This window comes from Aotus nancymaae, unplaced genomic scaffold (genome assembly GCF_030222135.1).
Source record: "Aotus nancymaae isolate 86718 unplaced genomic scaffold, 86718_ANA_hifiasm-v0.15.2.pri h1tg000016l, whole genome shotgun sequence".
Classification (NCBI taxonomy): Eukaryota; Metazoa; Chordata; class Mammalia; order Primates; family Aotidae; genus Aotus; species Aotus nancymaae.
The window spans coordinates 4,340,643-4,362,831 of NW_026988428.1; the positions used below are offsets into that span (position 1 = coordinate 4,340,643).

At 41.1% G+C, this 22,189-nt stretch overlaps 1 protein-coding gene across 2 annotated transcripts in view; it reads left to right on the top strand.

The window, feature by feature from the left end:
• Positions 1 to 18,858: 18,858 nt before the first annotated feature.
• Positions 18,859 to 22,189, top strand: part of CDK17 (cyclin dependent kinase 17) — a 124,686-nt gene continuing 121,355 nt past the window's right edge. The window contains exon 1 of one of the 2 annotated variants that reach the window (XM_012469300.2): positions 18,859 to 19,428. The gene's annotated coding sequence lies outside the window, so the exon portion shown is untranslated. The remainder of the gene's footprint in view (positions 19,429 to 22,189) is intronic. The other variant, XM_064376849.1, reaches the window with a different exon arrangement.

The following is a 22,189-nucleotide window of genomic DNA, read 5'->3' on the forward strand; positions in this document are numbered from 1 at the left end:
GTCATTTTCTAATGTTTATCTGTTATATATGTGTTGAAAATTTTTAAAATAAATTTTGCAATTCCCTTTTGGAAACCTCAAAGGTTCTGAATTACTTAAAATGATAGAGTTACTTCTTCAAGTAAAAATTCTAATTGCAAACAGAACCTTGAGACTATGGTACACATGTAATGTTTGGCAATGCATCTGGTTTTTCTGCTTTGATGAAGAAAGAAGCTCAACACATCACTATGTGTCATGGCTTTCTACATCATCTTGCATAGGCATTAAAGTCCCTGCCAATAGTCCTGAAAGATGTTTTACCTATAGTTGCAGAAGTCATCAATTTCTCCAGATCCCAGGCTTCGACTCACTGGTGTTTAAAGAGATTTTTGTCAAGAAATAAAAGCAGAATACATGAATAAGTTAAGGCTTTTGTTCAGCGTAAGATCCTGAGGTTGCCATTTTGGAAACTGACCAGAAAAAAAAAAAAAAAAATCTATGAGTCCTTTTGGCTAAGTTTGGAAACTGACCAGAAAAAACAAACAAAAAAATCTATGAGTCCTTTTGGCTAAGTTGCCACTGTGGGAAAGGAGATTGGGAACAGACAAATATGAACAATTTTTCCATGCTGGAAGATATTCTCCTGGCTCCGTTTAAGAGTGATGAAACGTCGATTTCTCACAAGGTAGAAATCTGCAGACTTCTGGAAACACTGCAGAATACTTCTAAGGCTTAAAGTAGTTTGCCCTTAAAATTGGAGTGGTGATTTTTAGCCATTTCTTTCCTGACATATACAACATAGACGATACAGATTTTGCAAAGATGACCAACTTTGTAGATGTGAGGAAATGATGCAACTGTATTAGCTTGAAGGGCCCTAGAGAAATCCAGTGTGTCTAGACTTAAACCTATTCATCTGCCACAACAGACCTTCGTTAATCTGGGCTTTCTTACATTTGTTGCTATCAAAATTGATAGATGTATCACAAATGACAAACATATTACCATGTAAGATTACACTGTAATTTCTTCTCAAGTCAAGTAATGGCAGCCTTCATGTTGAAATTTGCTTTGGGGGAAGAATTTTAATTTTTTTATTTTGTATTTGCTCACTGAAATTATTTTAGATTACTCTATTTAGGTGAATAAACAAGAATGAGAGAAGAACATTTTTTCTAGGACTTTTTTCTGTGTGAAGGAAGTCAATTTCTAATGCAGTAAGATGAAGTATGTGCCAAAATTGGAGGGGTGGCATGTTTATATGCATTTTTGTGGGAAAGTGATTCTTATCTTTCATTAGATCAAAAGAGGTGAATGACCCTCTTTGATATGATCAAAGATAAGAATTCTTTTTTTTTTTTTAGATTTTTTTTTTAATTGCATTTTAGGTTTTGAGGTACATGTGAAGAACATGCAAGATTGTTGCATAGGTGCATACATGGCAGTGTGATTTGCTGCCTTCCTCCTCTTCACCTATATCTGGCATTTCTCCCCATGCTATCTCTCCTCAACTCCCCACCCACTGCCGTCCTTCCCCTATTTCCCCTCAATAGACCCCAGTGTGTAGTGCTCCCCTCCCTGTGTCCATGTGTTCTCATTGTTCAACACCCACCTATGAGTGAGAACATGCAGTGTTTGATTTTCTGTTCTTGTGTCAGTTTGCTGAGAATGATGGTTTCCAGGTTCATCCATGTCCCTACAAAGGATGCGAACTCATCGTTTTTGATGGCTGCATAATATTCCATGGTGTATATGTGCCACATTTTCCCTGTCCAGTCTATCATTGATGGGCATTTGGGTTGGTTCCAGGTCTTTGCTATTGTAAACTGTGCTGCAATGAACATTCGTGTGCATGTGTCCATTTAGTAGAACGATTTATAATCCTTTGGATATATACCCAGTAACGAGATTGCTGGGTCAAATGGGATTTCTATTTCTAGGTCCTTGAGGAATCGCCACACTGTCTTCCACAATGGTTGAACTAATTTACACTCCCACCAACAGTGTAAAAGCGTTCCTATTTCTCCACATCCTCTCCAGCATCTGTTGTCTCCAGATTTTTTAACGATCACCATTCTAACTGGTGTGAGATGGTATCTCAATGTAGTTTTGATTTGCATTTCTCTAATGACCAGTGATGATGAGCATTTTTTCATGTTTGTTGGCCTCATGTATGTCTTCTTTTGTAAAGTATCATTCATATCCTTTGCCCACTTTTGAATGGGCTTGTTTTTTTCTTGTAAATCTGTTTTAGTTCTTTGTAAATTCTGGATATCAGCCCTTTGTCATATGGGTAAGCTGCAAAAATTTTTTCCTATTCTGTTGGTTGCCGATTCACTCTAATGACTGTTTCTTTTGCCGTGCAGAAGCTGTGGAGTTTGATTAGGTCCCATTTGTCTATTTTGGCTTTTGTTGCCAATGTTTTTGGTGTTTTGGTCATGAAGTCCTTGCCTACGCCTATGTCCTGAATGGTTTTGCCTAGATTTTCTTCTAGGGTTTTTATGGTGTTAGGTCTTATGTTTAAGTCTTTAATCTATCTGGAGTTAATTTTAGTGTAAGGTGTCAGGAAGGGGTCCAGTTTCTGCTTTCTGCATATGGCTAGCCAGTTTTCCCAACACCATTTATTAAACAGGGAATCCTTTCCCCATTGCTTGTTTTTGTCAGGTTTGTCAAAGATCAGATGGTTGTAGATATGTTGTGTTGCCTCTGAGGCCTCTGTTCTGTTCCATTGGTCTATATCTCTGTTTTGGTACCAGTACCATGCTGTTTTGATTACTGTAGCCTTGTAGTATAGTTTGATGTCCAGTAGTGTGATGCCTCCCGCTTTGCTCTTTTTGCTTAGAATTGACTTGGCTATGTGGGCTCTCTTTTGGTTCCATATGAAGTTTAAAGTGATTTTTTCCAGTTCTGTGAAGAAGGTCTTTGGTAGCTTGATGGGGATAGCATTGAATCTGTAAATTACTTTGGGCAGTATGGCCATTTTCACGATATTGACTCTTCCTAACCATGAACATGGAATGCTTCTCCATCTGTTTGTGTCCTCTCTTATTTCATTGAGCAGTGGTTTGTAGTTCTCCTTGAAGAGGTCCTTTACGTTCCTTGTTAGTTGTATTCCTAGGTATTTTATTCTCTTTGTAGCAATTGTGAATGGCAGTTCATTCTTGATTTGGCTCTCTTTAAGTCTGTTATTGGTGTATAGGAGTGCTTGTGATTTTTGCACATTGATTTTGTATCCTGAGACTTTGCTGAAGTTGCTTATCAGTTTCAGGAGATTTTGGGCTGAGATGATGGGGTCTTCTAGATATACAATCATGTCGTCTGCAAATAGAGACAATTTGACTTCCTCCTTTCCTATTTGAATACGCTTTATTTCTTCTTCTTGCCTGATTGCTCTGGCTAGAACTTCCAGTACTATATTGAATAGGAGTGGTGAGAGAGGGCATCCTTGTCTAGTGCCAGATTTCAAAGGGAATGCTTCCAGTTTTAAAGATAAGAATTCTTTTTTTTTTTTTTTTTGAGACAGAGTTTCGCTCTTGTTACCCAGGCTGGAGTGCAATGGCGTGATCTCGGCTGACCGCAACCTCCACCTCCTGGTTCAGGCAATTCTCCTGCCTCAGCCTCCTGAGAGCTGGGATTACAGGCACGCGCCACCATGCCCAGCTAATTTTTTGTATTTTTAGTAGAGACGGGGTTTCACCATGTTGACCAGGATGGTCTCAATCTCTTGACCTCGTGATCTACCGGCCTCGGCCTCCCAAAGTGCTGGGATTACAGGCGTGAGCCACTGTGCCCAGCCAAGATAAGAATTCTTAACCAAAAACAGGATTAAGAATTGCTCATCTAAAACATCCACTTTAGGCAGGGCACAATGACTGACACCTACAATCCTAGCACTTTGGGAGGCCAAAGCTGAAGGATTGCTTGAGTCCAGGAGTTTGAGACCAGCTGGGGCAACACAGTGAGACCCCACCTCTACAAAAAAAATACAAAAATTAGCCAGGCTTGGTGGCATGCACCTGTCATCCCAGCTACCTGGAAGGTTAAGAGGATCCCTTGAGCCTTGTGAACTATTATCATGCCATTGCACTCCAGCCTAGGAGACAGATGGAGACCCTGTCTCAGTAAATAAATAGTGACTTTATTTTATAGTGAATAAGTGGAGTCCCTGGAACATAAAACATTTGCCTAAGGTGACACAGCTAATAAGTGTTAGGACTGGAATTTGAACCCAGTTCTCTTATGTCTAAGGCATAAGAGACATGTACTATATGTACCACTACACATGTAGCCATTACATCTCCTCAGTGGGGCATCCCACGGTGACATAAGAAAGTTATTTGGAACCAGACCAAATCAAACAAAAACAAAAACAAACAAAAAAATTCCGTGAAAGTAAAGTCTTTTGTTCCATATGTGTGACTATCAGATTTTCTCAACCTTGACTTCCTACCTGTCCAAACCTGTGCTAACTGCCAGCTGCTTGGAAAATCCATCTGCCACCTACCCCATCTTGTTCCTGCTTGTTTTTCTTCTTTAATAACAGACGTCCCAGTTACAAATCCGCTAGCATATTTAAGCATCTTAAAAAACCAACACCAGCCTTCACCTGGGTGTGTCTCTATTCTCTAAACCCAAACTCTGGCTTTTCCTGGTGTGTCACTTTGCCATTGTCTGAACTCGGCATATAATACTTTATAGTAGAATTTGGTAAGTTCTTGGGGCTATATGTTGAAATAGACCCATTGCTTTAAAGAGAAAAAAGCAGAGAAAGCTAACTTAAAGCTTAAAGCTTTTTAAATTTTCAAGTATATAAAAGTTATACCTTTCTACATTTAATTCAATAAAATATCTTCATAACCTGAATTCTTTTTTTAGTTCAATAATTTCTTTTTCTTTGTTTCTTTGTTTATTTTTTTTTTTTTCTTTTTTTCTGAGATGGAGTTTTTCACTCTTGTTGCCCGGGCTGGAGTGCAATGGCGTGATCTCAGTTCACTGCAACCTTTGCCTCCTGGGTTCAATGGATTCTCCTGACCTCAGCCTCCTGAATAGCTGGGATTACAGGCATGCACTACCATGCCTGGCTAATTTTTTTTGTATATTTAGTAGAGACAGGGTTTCACCATATTGGCCAGGCTGGTCTCCAACTCCTGACCTCACTCCTCAGACTCCCAAATTGCTGGGATTACAGGTGTGGGTCACCACACCTGGCCAAGAATTTCTTTTTAATTGCTGATCAAAACAACAAAACAGAGTTGACATTTTTACTCCTAGTACTTCCTGTCTGCCATTTTGAAGATGGGGTAGGCTATTTGAATTAAGTCCTTTGTTAGCACATGAACAATAAATAACAATATTAGCTGTCAATATCAATATGGTGGTAGAGCATTTGACTGCACATCAAGAGGTCCCTGGTTCAAATTCGGGTGCCCCCTCAAAAAAAAATATATATCAATATGGTACTGTGATGCTGAGAGCTATACAGGCATGCCTTTGGTCCTTAACAACCACTCTGCAAAGTAGAAAGTATTATCCCAATTTGCATATGAGAAAATGGAGATCAAAAAATTTAAGTGTAAGCCTAGCATGTAGACAAAACCTTTCTTTTCATGAGTGAGTATAATTTAAAGGTAGTGTAGGAAAAGCAAGTACTTACTGCTGGGAACCCCAAGGGCCTTTGTTAGTTCCCAGTCCAATTTCTCCACTGTAAGCAGGAACCTTTCAGTTTTTATCAGCAGTGGGTGAAATCAAGGTGGGTGGTTTGGGAGGATAAACTAAAGTGGAAGTCCCATCTGGGAAGTTAATAGTATCCAGGGAAATGGTGGCAGAGGCAGTCATTCTTGTATCTGATTTCTCACAATAATGCACATAAACACCCCTTATCCCCAATTTTGGTAAACACTTTATCTTAATGCATTAGAAATTAACTTCCTTTATATATTAAAAAAACTTAGAAGAAATTTTCTTCCCTCATTTTTGTTTATTCACATAAATGGAGTAATCTGAAATAAATCCAATGTGTGCAAAGCAAACACAAAAGAAAAAAATTAAAATCTTTCCCTCAAGCAGCATGTGAGACTCTGCTTGCACGAAAACACTGTGGTTTCCAGCGATGGAGAAGGGGAATTAAATGATCTATATGGTAGCTGACTGGGCAGGACCCCAACCAAGGGAGACACCCCTTCACTCCAGTGACTCCTAGGCACATTTCGGGGAAGGCTTCGCAGGGCTGTAGGGAAGGTTCAGGAAACACAGGTCACAGAGTATTAGGCAGCTGATAGAGTAATCATGCAGACTCTATAGCAACAGACACAAGTATTTATGATATGATAAATGAAGAACATAATACAAATCTACCTGTATACTATTAAAACATATATGAATATGAAATAAGGGCTAAGAAGAAATACTCCAAAATGATACAAGTTACTATGTTGGAGTTGTGAAGTTAAGGACGATTTTCTTTCATTTCTAAGTTTTTTAATGATGTTCTGAATGTAGGATTTTAAAAGTGTTTACCAAAAAAAAGGTAAAAAGAAAAGAGATAAATTAACATTTTATATTACATGAGAAAAGTAGAAAGTTCTTAAAAACCTAATGACTTTTTCTTCCATTCTTCGTCTATCATCTTTCCAAAGTCTACTTAAAGCTTCTCATTCCAATTTATTCTTTGTTTTGAATAAAACTGACCAGTCTCCCTCAGGCTTAATTCCAGTATAGTTGGAGCCTGTTGTATTTTGCTAGCTTGGTGTCACTTGTGTGAGCCATACAGACTTGTCTCAATCTGAGTTGGAAGTACATGACCTGCAGGAAAAAGCTGAGCTACTTAGTTTGCAAAACAGCAAAAGGCATGAATGAGATACAAAAAGAAAGGCAGTGTTTCTCAGGTAAGCAAATGAAAAACCTTGGATGCCAGACTTAGCAAAGTTGCTGTAGCGAGGAGAAGTTGGGTCTACAGCCATACCACCCTCAACGTGCCTTATCTCGTAAAGCTAAGCACGGTTAGGCCTGGTTAGTACTTGGATGGGAGAAGTTGGAAAACCAAGTGCTAGGGAAAGAAATGGAATATTTTGCATTTAATGGGTTTACAATGTAAACAACATTAAATTTATTTCTGAAGACTATTTTAAAATAGACTTTTTCGGAATTTATAGTATGTCTCTATTGTGAAATATAGTGTTTAACCTTTCTAATAAAAGTTCAGCATTAATCTTAATCTTGTTATGTAAAAACACTAGACCCAAATTTCATGTGACTCTACAGCCAAAACTATTAATACTTTAAAAACAAGAGCCCAGGCAGTAACCAGAAAACTAATTTAAAATTTCAGTTTTGAAAATATTGCCATGGAGCAAGAATCATAAAGAATGCCATGTCCCGTGCACAATTTGGCAAAAGACGAGAGGCTATTTCAAGATGTTCTGATTTCATTTATTATTAATATAATTATCTCTGTATCAAACCACTTACAAAAAGAGAGGCACCTGCCTTTTATAGCTACCTATAATAGATTGTCTTCTAAAACTGAATTACTGTTAATAAACAATTAATATTTGAAGTAAATATGTGAAAAGCTACAGATCGAAGAGAAATAGGTTGACTACCTTGCAAATTCTGCCTAGTGCTAAGATATGTGGTCAAACTACATATTATGCATTCATCGAGGCCAGGGATTGCCACTTAAGGTACTGCTGCATTCTCGATAGCGTTCAGTGCGAGATTCCTAATTAGGCACCAGTAAGTGCTTGTTGACTTGTCTTATGTAAGCATTGTAACCTACTTTGATTTCCTACTCCTACGACTTTTCCCAGCTAGAAGGCCTCCTCTTCTCCTGAGCAGCATATTCAAACTTTTATCTTAGGCTCTTAGCGCCTTCTAAATTATTGACAGGCCTTCTTTGCCCCGATAGACACTAAGCGCTTTGAGGACTGGGACACTGCCTGTGTCATGCTTCCATTCTTTATGGTGCCTGGTCATTGTAGAGATGAAATACAAATTGTTTGAAGGAATTCTTGAAGGAAACGGTAGTTGAAAGTATAGATGAGGCTGGGTGCGGTGGCTCACGCCTGTAATCCCAACACTTTGGGAGGCCAAGCTGAGGGGGTGGATCACTTGAGGTCAGGAGTTCGAGACCAGCCTGGCCAACATGGTGAAACACTGTCTCTGCTAAAAATACAAAAAATAGCTGGGCTTGGTGGCGCATGCTTGTGGTCCCAGCTATTCAGGAGGCTGAGGCAGGAGAATCACTTGAACTCGAGAGGCAGAGGTAGCAGTGAGTCGAGATCATGCCACTGTACACTCAGTCTTGACAGAGCAAGACTCTCTCTAAAACAGGAAAAAAAACCCAGATATATATGATAGATAACCCATATATATATGATAATATATATTATATATATATGATAGATAACTTCTAGTTCTCAATCTTAAAATTGTTTGAGTACCTCTGATAAAATAAATTTAGATTTATAGCCGTACTTGTAAATACAGGGTATAGAAAGCAGGTAAATAAGAATCTGTGGTTCATGTGCTTTGGTCCCCTTACAGGAGAATCTTTTCAGATCACAAATGACATGTATTTTGTTCACAGTAGCTATTACTGATCTTTCATATTCTGAATGTTAGTTAATACTTTTTTTTTTTGAGATGGAGTTTCGCTCTTGTTGCCCAGGCTAGAGTGCAGTGGTGGATCTCACGTCACTGCAACCTCTGCCTCCAGGGTTCAAGTGATTCTCCTGCCCACTCCTGAGTAGCTAGGATTACAGGCATCTGCCACCATGCCCAGCTAAGCTTTTTGTATTTTTAGTAGAGATGGGGTTTCACCATATTGGTCAGGCTGGTCTCGAACTCCTGACCTCACGTGATCCACCCACCTTGGCCTCCCAAAGTGCTAGGATTACAGCCGTGAGTCACCTTGCTCGGCCCATGTTAGGCAATACTTATGATGAATAGTACACTAAGAAATAAACATTATTTATTTATTTATTTATTTATTTATTTTTGGTCTAAATAGGGCTGCAAATCTTCAAGCAAAAAACGTTTATTTTTCTGTGTTACTTTTTTCTAAATATTGTAGTGCATTTCCATAGAAGACGGATGACTTCTTTTGAGCATTATAAATTCTGCCTTCCTAGATGCATTTTCATCAAAGTATTTTTCCATGACTTTTGCAGTCATGGTATGTGAGAGTAGAAGGAAGAACACTCACGTTTATTCATTGCCTGCTAAGTGCCAAATATTTGGTGTCTTGTTGAATCCTCATGAAAGGCCCTATGAGATATGAACATTTTACATATGAAGAAACTGAAGCTCAGGAAGATTAACTATCTTTCCCAATGTCTTACAATTAATAGTGGAGTCAAGATCTAAACCCAGGTTCAGGTTCCTTTCACTTTTTTTTTTTTTAATAAGAGATAGAATCTCATTCTGTTGCCCAGGCTGGAGTGCAGTGACACAATCATAGCTCACTGTAATCTTGAACTCCTGTGCTCAAGTGATCCTCCTGCCTCAGTGTCCTGAGTAGCTGGGACTATGGGTGCAAGCCACTGCATCAGGCAAATTTTTTTTTTCTTATTTTTTTATAGACTGGGTCTTACCATGTTACCCAGGGTAGTCTGGAACTTCTGGCCTCAAGTGATCCTACCACCTTGACCTCCCCAAGTGCTGGAATTACAGGCATAAACCACCACACCTGTCCCACTTTGAATTCTATATTCTACTGCATCATGCTAAAAATTTTTAGAACATTTATGTGAAATAAAAAAGGCCTGAAATATTTGATTCCATCATGCCTAGCAGTTGACAGAAAGTAATAAAGGAATAAAGCATGATGCGCAGATAGGCACTGACCACTTTATTAGTGGGTTCATTTAAAATGAAGTGAATGATCCAAACATATAAAATAATTTTTTATTTTATCTTAGTCTTTTTTTTATTTTATTTTATTTTTTTGAGACAGAGTCTCACTCTGTCGCCAGGCGCCAGGCTGGAGTGCAGTGGCACAATCTCGGCTCACTGCAACCTCCATCTCCCGGGTTCAAGCAATTCTCCTGCCTCAGCCTCCCGAGTAGCTGGGACTACAGGCGCACGCCACCACGCCCAGCTAATTTTTGTATTTTTAGTAGAGACGGGGTTTCACCATGTTGGCCAGGATGGTCTCGATCTCTTGACCTCGTGATCCACCCACCTTGGCCTCCCAAAGTGCTGGGAATACAGGCTTGAGCCATCGCGTCCGGCCTTAGTTTTTATTTTTTCACTACACACCATGATTCTTCAAAAATCTTTTTAAACCGATTACATTATTAAGTGTTTTTTTAACACTACAAGAAAATGATCTTGTGACGAACACAAGTTGTTTTTGTAAATGTCTTTATATTTCTAAGTGTTTGAGAGGTTAATGCTGAAATATTTAGCACTTCCGATGCCTTCCAATCAAACTGGAATTTAAGGATAAGTAATTGTTATGAGCTCTAGAAAAAAAATTTAATTGTAATTTATTTAATGGCTTTGAGTATCAGGGTGCCCAAAGCAATAGGATATCCTACCCAATGGCAATTTTCTCCTTGCCTAGAGGGAAAGCACCTCTAATTGCACAGATGATCTATGGTTCAGACTAGGAATATAAAATGAGGAAAAAATTACATTAAATAAACACATGAGATGGAACAATATCTCAAACTTCTCAGATTATTTCCACATTGAGGAAGTAAAGGGAGAAGGGAACTGACATTTATTGCATATTACAATCTGCTTTAACAGGATATCCTGGATTTAACAGGTCAATATTTCATATAGGTTAAGTAGGTTTCAGGCATGGCTCACTCACTGTTGCCTACTGCTACACTTTTGTACTACAGAGAGAAACTATCAAGAAAAGTATTTTGGCCAGGCGCAGTGGCTCATGCCTGTAACTCCAGCACTTTGGGATGCCGAGGCTAGCAGATCACGAGGTCAGAAGATTGAGACCATCTGGCCAATATGGTGAAACCCTGTCTCTACTAAAAATACAACAATTAGCTGGCGTGGTGATGCATGCCTGTAATCCCAGCTACTCGGGAGGCTGAGGCAGGAGAATCACTTGAACCCAGGAGATGGAGGTTGCAGTGAACCGAGATTGTGTCACTGAACTTCAGCTTGGCAACAGAGTGAGACCCCGTCTCAAAAAAAAAAAAAAAAAAAGAAAGAAAAGTATTTTTAGAATATATTTGTAGCTTATATTAACCTCTTCTTTGACCCTGAGGCTAGAAACCACCTATGGGTTAAGTGATGCGACTTCTATATAGATATACTTACTGAAAGCCTGCATTTTTTAGTGTTTTGAAAAATTCAGGCTTGTACAGACAGGTTAGATAATACAGTGGTTTCAAATGGCCATTAAACAGCACAGTGTTTTGGATCCCATTCTTTTTTTTAACAGTATGATTAACATGCAATAAACTGCATGTCTTTAAAGTATCCAATTTGATAAGTGTACATCCATAAAGCCATCACCACAATCATTAAAAAAAGAACACATTTGTCATCCTCCACAAGTGTCATGCTCCTTGGTAATCCTTCCCTCCTCCAGACCCAGGCAATCACTGATCTGCTTTTTGTCAGTATATTTTGCATTTTCTATAGTTTTATAACAATGTAATCATACATTGTGTGCTCTTTATTTTGTCTGGCTTCTTTCACTCAACATAATTAATTTGGGATTCGTCTATGTTGCTGCGTGTATCAGTAATTCATTCCTTTTTGTTTATCCCTTCATTTGCCCCTTTTTTCGGTTTGCCCTTGCTCTACTTATCAAAATTTATACTTTCTCTGATTTTCCTTTTTTCTATTTTTTTTTTTTTTTTTAAGACAGAGTCTTGCTCTGTTACCCAGGCTGGAGTCCAGTGGCATGATCTCGGCTCACTGCAACCTCCACCTCCCAGGTTCAAACAATTCTCCTGCCTCAGGCTTCCAAGTAGCTGGGATTATAGGCACCTGCCACCACGCCCAGCTAATTTTTTTTTTTGTATTTTTAGTAGAGACAGGGTTTCATCATTTTGGCCAGGTTGGTTTTGAACTCCTGACCTCAAATGATCCACCTGCCTTGGCCTCCCAAAGTGCTGGGATTACAGGTGTAAGCCACTATACCCAGCCTTCTCTGATTTTCAATTTCTGATTATGCCCTTGGCATTTACCCAGGTATAGTGGACACCTGTGGTTTCTGACTGTCCTGCATCCCACCCCTCTCCTCTTCTGCTAGAAGCCATCCTCCAGTCCTTTGGACAACTGCATTTTCCCCATTACATGTGTCCTGGTGGGACCCTTCTTATTAGAGGGTGGGCACGTATGACCCAGGCCAATCAGAGTCTTTCCTTGGAATTTTCTAAATGGACCTCCTTCCCCTTGGATTAGGAACTGTGAGAGTGTGATCTCAGAGCTGTCAGTGAACTTATAAAGAATGAAGTTGGCACACAGACAGAAGCCCAGATGAGAGACAAAAATCTGGCTGGTGATAAAGCCCACTCATCCCTGGCTTTCTGCATTTTAATTAAATGGTTGCCCTGCATCCACTACCCTACTTATGGTAGGAGAACCTGTTTCTTGTTTTGGGAGGACATCTCTTCCCATACTCTCAGCACATGTGATTCAGCTGAGGCCGACTCTACTCTGTCTATGGGGGTGAAGCGTATGTCCAGGCCCTAGCCAATCACTTATCTGCTTTGGCCACAATGACAGTCAGTGATTTAAACTGAATGACATAAAGCTAATATTTGTGCTACTAAGAATGTTACTCCCTTTTTCCTGTGGGACTTGAACCTGGAAGCTTAGAGCTATAAATATTACAGACATCTCTTGACCTAATGGGTAGAGAGCCAAGGCTGCCAAAAGCAGAACCGAAAAGAAAGAAACCAGGTTCTGATGACATTGGGATGGCTATTGGGTAAGATGACCTTAAAGTCTGCGCCATCCCTAGTCTTGTCTTGTCTTTTCTTTTTTGAGATGGAGCCTTGCTCTGTTGCCCAGGCTGGAGTGCAGTGTTGCAATCTCAACTCACTGCAACCTCCGCCTCCCAGATTCAAGCAATTCTCCTGTCTCAGCCTCCCGAGTAGCTGGGACTGCAGGCACACGCCACCATGCCTGGCTATTGTTTGTATTTTTATTAGAGAAAATAGAGGTTTCACCATATTGGCCAGGCTGGTCTTGAGCTCCTGGCCTCAAATGATCCACCTGCCTCAGCTTCCCAAAGTGCTGGGATTACAGGAGTGAGCCATAGTACCTGACCCCTAGTCTTTTCAATTACACAAACAACAAAATCCCCCTTCTGTTTTGTTTGAGTTGTTATTCATGTCACTTAACAACAGAAAAACTTGAGATACAATGCATTACATTCATTATCTCATTTAATCCTTACAACCTGGCAGGTAGACTATTAACCCAATTTTACATATGGAGAAACTCTTAAGTAATTTAGCAAAATCTCATGGTGACAAAATCAGGACTCCCATCCAATCCAACCGATTGCAAAGCCTTATTTCCATGCAATGTTGCTTCAGGGTTAGAACACTGACCTGCTTAATTTATGTTTTTCTACTTTATTTCTGTTACATGAAGTTTAGCACTAACAACATCTGCAGCTTTCTTATTGCTGAAATAAAATTTGTATAAGACTTAATTCTCCCTTTTCCCTGCTTCTTATCTTGTCTTCTTTCTCCTCTTCCTTGTTTTTCATTTTTCCATTTTTCCAATAACTGTATTCCAAATATTTGCTCTAGTCTCCTCTTCACAGATCATATCAATTCTAGAATGGTTCTGGGGGTCATGTAGGCTTAGGCAAGGCAAAGTTAGTTTACTGAAATTTGCACTTCTGAACTACTAATAGTAGCTAAGGACTAGAATAATACAAATAAGTCCTATCAATTTACCGAAAAGAATATCACTGGGTCAGATTTCAAAGAATCATTAAAAGAATGAAAAAGGCCAAGAGAGGTGGCTCACGTCTGTAACCCAGCACTTTGGGAGGATTAGGTAGGCGTATCATTTGAGGTCAATAGCTTGAGACCAGCCTGGCCAACATGGTGAAATCTTGCCTCTACTAAAAATACAAAAATTAGCTGGGCATGTTGGCAGGTACCTGTAATCTCAGCTACTTGGGAGGCTGAGGCAGGAGAATCACTGGAACCCAGGTGGTGGAGCTTGCAGTGAGCCAAGATCATGTCCCTGCTCTCTAGCCTGGGTAACAGAGGGAGACTCTATCTCAAAAAAAAAAAAAAAAAAAAAGATGAAAAAATGTAATGATAATTCCAACAGGCTCTTGGGGAAATGGCCAATTGCCACATCCTTCTTCTTAATCTGCTTAAGAAGAAAGAACCTATACTATCCCAACTCCCACTTTCCAACTTTTTTTTTTTTTTTAAGCAAGGCATTTGTTAAAGCTTAAAGATAGCTTCATCATGCCTGTAATCCCAGCACTTTGGGAGGTTGAGGCAGGTGGATCACTTGAGGTCAGGAGTTTGAGACTGGCCTGGCCAACATGGTGAAACTCTGTCTTTACTCAAATACAAAAATTAGCCAGGCGTGGTGGTACGCACTTGTAGTCCCAGCTACTCTCGAGACTGAGGCAGGAGAATTGCTTGAACTTGGGAGGAGGAGGTTGCATTGAGTCTAGATTGAGCCACTGCACTCCAGCCTGGGTAAAAGAGTGACAGTCTACCTCAAAATCTCAAAAAAAAAAAAAAAAAAAAAAAAAAAGAAAGAAAGAAAAGAAAAAGAGAAAAGATGGCTTCATGTTGTGTTTCATATTTTTCAAAAAGCTCAAATAAACTTTAAATGTATTTTATTTGATCAAGGCCCATATCTGCTTTTTCTCAGAGATAGAACATCAATCTAGTTGAGGTATTAATATCACATTTAAAAAAGAAAGAAAGAAAAACTATTTAATCCCATCTTAATTTCTTAATAGAGACCTGTATGCAGTCTTACTGGAAGCCTGGAAACTAACTCTCCCTAAGCATTTTGTCAGCAACTAGAGAAAAATTTCATTTTAAAATAAAATGTTTGAAAATTATGTCCACCTTAACTGCCAAAAATTGGATTTGATTCCTGGATTCATTTCCTTTGTAAGGACACATGACATCACTCTGCTGAAAGCTTTTTATAATGCTCCCTGGACTAAACCAAATGTCTCAGATGTTATTCATCCTCTAGGGTTAAGTCTGATACTCCAAATTGGAAATTTTACATGTAGGGAAGAAATTTCCCTCCCCAAATTTGTAACTTGTAAATCTATGGAAATATTCTGCTAATGATCTCAAATAGATCTGACTCTGTCAAATCTCTATAGTTAACCTTTAAGTGACAGGGTACAACTGTATCATTATGCAATGGTATATAGCTGTTTTGCAGGTGTTAGGATGGTACAAAATACTAAAAATAAATGTAAAGGCCAGGCTAGATGTTTCATTTTTGAAGCAGGTTTTAAAAAGCCTTTGACAAAACTTTTTTCTCACCTACAGCTTCATTTTTACCAAATGTAAAATTATTTTGCTCAAGTGATATTAGAGGGAAAATAATTGATTGCCGTCCTTAGCTTATTTTGCTTTACTCTTCTTGCGAAACAAACAAACAAATAAATAGACTTCCTATATGATTCAGGCTAGTAAAATAGGGAATGAACCCAGACAAAAAGTGTTTTTTTCAATTTGATCAGTTATCTAATTTCTTTGAGAATTTGTAAGAAATATGAATTCATAATTAGAAATAGTCCAGAAATTCGGACATATGGAAAATTGTTTTGTAACTAAAGCTATGTATTGACATTGTATATAGAGCAGTGGTTCTCAAAGTTTATTGTACAACACAGCATCTTAGTAAATCTTAGTAAAGAGTTTGCTGGGCCGCACTCTAGAGTTTCTGATTCAGCTGGAGTCGGAACTGAGAACTTGCATTTCTAAGAAATTCCCAGGTGACATTGCTGAGACCCACTGATGCTGAAACCAGCTTAAGTGTTTCTTTTTTGTATCTTATCTGAATGTTTTATATTTGTTTCCCAGTGTCATTTTCAGAATGTGAATCCCAGCAAAGATTTTCTGGACTTATCAATTGTCCAAAGTTCAATCACCTTCAATATTCTCCCCTCGATATTTTCATATATGTCCCATGATACAGCCATTTTATGGTGAAAACACTTTGGGATATGCTTGTTTCACTGGAAATAAAATTATTTTTTAATCTCAGAACTTCTAAGAGCCTTAAATATGTAAATGTATATTGTAAATTTCCAAAAGGGAGAAAAAGTATGTGGTATTTCTTAAGTGGATTTGACCTTGGAATTCTTCCTCAATCTTTCTCTTTCAGGAACCACTATGAAATATCTATTAATCACAGGAAAATATTCTAAGTAAATAATTTTATAATTTAACATAGTTTTACAAGGTTTAAAAAAAAGCCTATATTACAATCTAGGGAAAAAACAACTAACATGATCACAACATTACATATAGTTTTTTGTTTTTTTTTCAGACAGAGTCTTGCTCTGTCACCCAAGCTGGAGTGCAGTGGCATGATGCTGGCTCACTGCAAGCTCTGCCCCTGGGATTCAAGCTATTCTCCTTCCTCAGCCTCTCCAGTAGCTGGGATTACAGGCACCTGCCACCACCCGGCTAATTTTTGTATTTTTAGTAGAGATGGCGTTTTTGCTATGTTGGCCAGGCTGGTCTCAAACTCCTGACTTCAAGTGATCTGCCTGCCTCAGCCTCCCAAAGTGCTGGGATTACAGGTGTGAGCGACCGTTCCAGACCAGCCTGGCCAACATGGTGAAACTCCACCTCTACTAAAAATACAAAAATTAGCCAGGCTACGGTTTCCTGTAGTCCCAGCTACTCGGGAGGGGGAGGCAGAAGAATCGCTTGAACCTGGGAGGCAGAGGCTGCAATGAGCCAAGATTGTGCCATTGCACTTTAGCCTGGGTGACGAAGTGTGACTCCATCTAAAAATAAATAAATAAAAACTTAAAAAGAGATAAATAAGTAGGTCAGGGGTGGTGGGTCCTGCCTGTAATCTCAGTACTTTGGGAGGCCCAGCCTGGTGGATCACCTGAGGTCAAGAGTTTGAGACCAGCCTGGCCAACATGGTGAAACCCCATCTCTACTAAAAATACAAATTAGCAGGGTGTGGTGTCGCATGCCTGTAATCTCAGCTACTCGGGAGGCTGAGGCAGGAGAATTGCTTGAACCCAGGAGGCGGAGGTTGCAGGGAGCCGACGGAGAGGGTGCTTCAGATGAGACAGAATAATCTTTTTATTTCTCATGTAGTAATTCTAATCTAATGACATGAAGGTAGAAGTATTAATGCTGAAACTTAGGATGCCATTTCATAGACTCCCTTTTTTGGTGATTTTTTTTTGATATTTACTAAAGTACTAATTTAGATAAGGCAAGTATATTAAAATCCTTGCATATAAATAGGCCTTGTATAAATATCAATGTTTCTTTCTCTGTAACTTAACAAGAACTCAGAAAATGATACTACATCTTGCTATATTCTAAAGTTCCTAGTTTGACTTGGACAAATCGAAAAGGCCTCATTAACAGTGCTTTTAAACAAAGAACACTTGTTCTAACGGAAAGCTTGTTATGTATATTTGCATTCTTGGTTGGTAAACAAGTGTTAAATACGTGTAGAGCATAATTGTTGCTAATTTACTGGTCCTAGCAATTTTAAGAGGCATGGGAGAAGCCTGACTGACATGTATGATCGTTGGATATAACTGTAGATGCATTCAACTTTGCCCCACAAAATAACAGAAAGATGTCAGCATACAGCATTTTTAAAGGGGAAAGGATTCATTCCTAAATCTAAAAAGACAGTTCTCCGAAGTTTTTAGCACATAATGTGATTTCAAACTGCATTAAAAATGCAGCTTCTACTTCCGGGTGTTAACATTGAAAAAAATGTATATCTCACTTCACAGGTCTTTCATGTGGTTTTGTTTTTCTTGTTTATGTTGCCTACATCCGGTCCCTACTCTCTTTTTTAGTCCTCTCATTATCTCCCTCTAGGGATTGAAGTTTGTTTTTACTTTATGCTTTTATCCTTATTAGTGGAAAAAAGTGGGTCAGTATTACTTTAGTTTGTCTTCACTACCACTCTGCTGTTCATTCCAGAACTAGTTTGTAGCCTCTGGGAAAGGAGAAAGTAAAAACATTTGCAGAAACTGGGCCAACCTCTCGCGGCCCGCCTCCCCCAAGAAAATAAAACCTAACCCGTGCAACAGTAGTCCTTTCTGTTTTCATAGCACTTTGTATTTCTCTTCTCATGACGTTCAGATTTTTATTACAGTTGTTGATCATCTTTCGTCCCAGCCAGACTTTCTGTCCTCAGAGGACTCAGCATCTTGCCTGGCACATAATAATATATACAAAACACTGTACTGTAGTTTAAAAGAATAGATGCGGTGTGTCTGAAAGACTGCGGCACTAGTACCCACGAACCCATACACAACAAAGGAGAAAAATTGCAGCCATCAGTGCGGGTCCTTTGACATGGACTCTCTAGAAAGCCAATGGAGAATTGTGGCACGGACACCTTGAACAATAATTACTTGTAAAACTGAAGCAAGAGTTTTGGTTTTGCTTGGGGCGGGGGAAGTTGAGGGGCGGGGGGAAGTTGGAAGGGCTGCATTATTTGCACAATTTCTCCCGCAGTCGCTGCGGACAGGCCCTCATTCCGGTAAGGTCCCCTGGCCCCCTCCCGTCGCTCCCCCAAGACCCGCACTTCGGGACGGGGAGTTTCCTGGGGACACCCGCCCGGCCCCGCCCTGCAGGCCCCGCCCCCGGCCCCGCCCCCAACGCCGCAGCCGCCGCCGGCAGGGGTCGCGCTGCCCCCGGCGAGCGGCTCGGGCGGGGGTGGGGGAAGCTCCCGCGGCCGGTCGCTTTTCTCTGCCGCCGCTGGTTGGAGCGTTTCAATAAAAGTCTTTTTTCTCTTGCGCTCGCTCTCCCGGGGAACAGGCGGAGGCGTCAATCCGCAGCCGGCGAGTGCGAAAGCGACGTACACGCAGGGAGCGAACGCGGCCGCCCGCAGTCTCCTGAGCTCCCCGCGGGCCGCCCCAGAGCTGCGGAGAAGCCAGCGCCCGGCCGGACCGCCTCAGCCCACCGTCGGTGCCCGCCCTGCTCGCGCCCGGCTGTTCCGAGGGGATTAGTGGGCCGTCCGTGCGGCTCTTCGGCGCGGGAGCCATGTTGACCGGGGGACTTGGCAACGCGTGAGACACCCGCGGCCCCTCCCGAAGCTCCGGACCCGCGGCAAGAGCCGGAAGGCGGTTTTACGGCGGCGGAGGCCTGCGCTCGGAGGCGCCTCACGTCTGCCGGCCGCTGGGATCCGGACCTGCATCCGGTCGCCGCGGGCGTCCGCGGAGCCGATTCCCCCACCCCCCGCGCCTCTCTTCGCCTCGCCTCGCACCGGCGGTCTCCGTTCTTGCTGGTGAGTTGGCGGCCGGCGTCCGCGCCGCGCTGCGCTTTCCTCTGCTGTGGGGTCGGCCCTGGGGTCGGGAGGCTGCGTGGGACAGAGGCGGGGGCGGGGGCTGCTGGGGGCGCGGGAGGCTCAGGCCCGGTCGGGAAGTTGAGCGAGGAGGCGCGGCGCTGGGGGCTCGTGTCCGCTTGTCACCCCTCTGGGCCAGCGCGGACCGTGCGTCGCCCGGGCATTTCCGGGACTCGGGTGGGGTGTGAGTGTCTGCGAGCTGCTTCTCGGGAGGCGCCGACATAGACAGACGCCGCCGCCCCCGGTGCTCGCTGCCGCCTTGGTCTCCGGGTAAGGCAGGTTCTCCTGCGAGGCGGAGGAGGGGAAAGAGGCCGAAAGTCCCCCGAGACACAAAGGTCCCCTCGGCGGGGGTTGGAGCTGGAGGCGCGGGCGGCGCTGCCCGGGAGGGGAAGGAAGGGGCGCAGGTCCGCGGGAGGTGGGCGAGGAGGCGGCGGCTGCGGCGCCTGCAGCTCCTTGGAGACGCCGGGGCTGTGCGCGGTGGAGAGCGCGGAGGAGGAGCCCGCGCGTGGGGAGCGGGCAGAGACAAAGATCAGGGCAGCCGCCTGCTGGCGGGTCACACCCCGGAGTGTTGGTCAAGAGCGGAGGTGGAGGGAATGTGGGAAACCCAGCAAACCGTTGGGGAGGGAAAAATGGGGGGAGAAGGGTGCTTAGTGCTGTGGTCTCCGTCGCAGTTGCTTTTCTCAGCATTTTTGTGCCCGATGCTTTTGCTCCCCAACTCAGCTGGATAGCTCCAGATTCCATCCCTCCTATCACCCCCACACTGCCACATTGACTCTCCTGTGGTTTTCCCCTCATTCTCCCCCTACTTTTCACCCACTCCTTTTCGGGTAAGCAGTATTTTGCCTTCAGCTTGGGGAACGTTCGTTAATGACAGGATGCCTGAGCTTGTTCTGACCCTGAACTGCCTTGAACTCCTCTTTCTTCCTCCCACCCTTTCCTTTTCTGGGATCTATAATGTCACATGGCCGTTAACAATTAGCTTTTCTTCTGCAAAAGTGGCAAAAGCATTTAGCTGGAATCTGTGGCTCTCTCCTCCTTTATATGAATATGTCCACCAAAGACACGTCGTTGGTCATGTTCTATCACCTCTTAGTCAAAATTAATATCAGGTCATAACAGGTCGCTTTCAAGATACAGAAGAGGCAAATTTGTTTTGAGACTTGGCCATTACTGGGGTCAGCAAAGTGTATTCCTGGCAGCCAGACCTTATTTAGTTACTTAACAGGAAATGCTTGACCTAAAGACAGACAATTCTTTCCCCAAACTTTGCTGTTTCTTTTTTGACGCTTTGTGGAAAGATTTCTTTTAAAAGGCGTTTGTGTAAGAAGATCAAAGTAACAAACTTGACTTACTCTGTTTTAGACGTACTTTGTATAACTCTTGGGCAGAAGAAAATGAATGGGATTCGAAGACCTTTGATACCTTGAGCAGACCAAAGCTTCCCTTGAAACTAGAAATAAGACTAAACTCATGTTTAAGGGGAAATTGCTAGTGGTAATGTAATTGGTTTTGTTTCATTCTTTTATGAGTCTGAGGAGTTGACTTATTTATTAAACGTTGAGATGTTGCTTTGTTAGTGAAATCATTCAGTTTTTGCAATTCTAACATCTGCATGCTCCCATAAACAGTGGATTGGAACAAAAGAAAATGTGACTATAAGAGATATTCATTGAATTTTATGTTATGAGAGAGAATAGGAATATAAAGAATATTATTTTATCTGGCAAACCATCTCATAGGCCAGAAGCAATAACAGCTTAAATGGCTAGCTTAAAAAAAAAACGAGTCTTTGAATTTAAGCTTAGGTAAAATTATTGTGCAGATAAAGGTTATTATTTGATTATTTTTAACCTTTGAAAATAAAGCACTATTGAAATATAAATGGAAAGAAAATAAAAGCAAAGCCTGTTTGATATAGGGACATTAATGTTGATATCACTGTACGAAGTCATATTTTGCCGCTCACTGCCATTAAAGGGTTGACATATAAACATTGTGGAAGAGACTTCAGTTTCAGGACTAGTGTCTGAATTATGGGACCCCCCTACCCCACCCCGCCACTTGAAACATTTTAGAGACTTTTGTGAAACTGACAGGTCATATAATTAATAATTGTTGTTTTATGTACATTTATTGAAAGGCCATATTGAGGATACATTGATTTTTTTCCCTACATATTTATCAGTATTGAATTAGAAAATTGAACTTTGAATGTCAGTAGATGGAAATCTACGAAAAGGTAGTAAGGTTTCTGAATGGTGATATCGTGATCAAACATTTTTTCCCTGTATTTTACAAGTTTCACATTACATTTACAATGAGAAAAAATGTAAATGTAGAATTAAAGTCTTGTTAATACCATAATTTGCCCATTGCTGTACTAAAAGAAGCTTCTATAAAATGTATCATTCTCATCCTTAGATTCAGGCCCAAAAGTAACTTTTAGTGTTAGGTATTTGAAATAATGCAGCCTGTCATATGTACTCTGGTTACCAGAATGAAAAAACAAAGAGATACATACATAGTAAGGAAACATACGCTAGGGGATCAATTCTTCCAAGCAATGACTTATTAGAAAGAGACTGGTTTTTATTAAAAAGAAAAAAGAAAATTTAAATTTTATTTGCCCTGTAGCACAGTATGGCTGTGTTGACTAAACACAGATTTTAAGGTGTAGATTTGTTGATATATTTAGTTTTCAGTT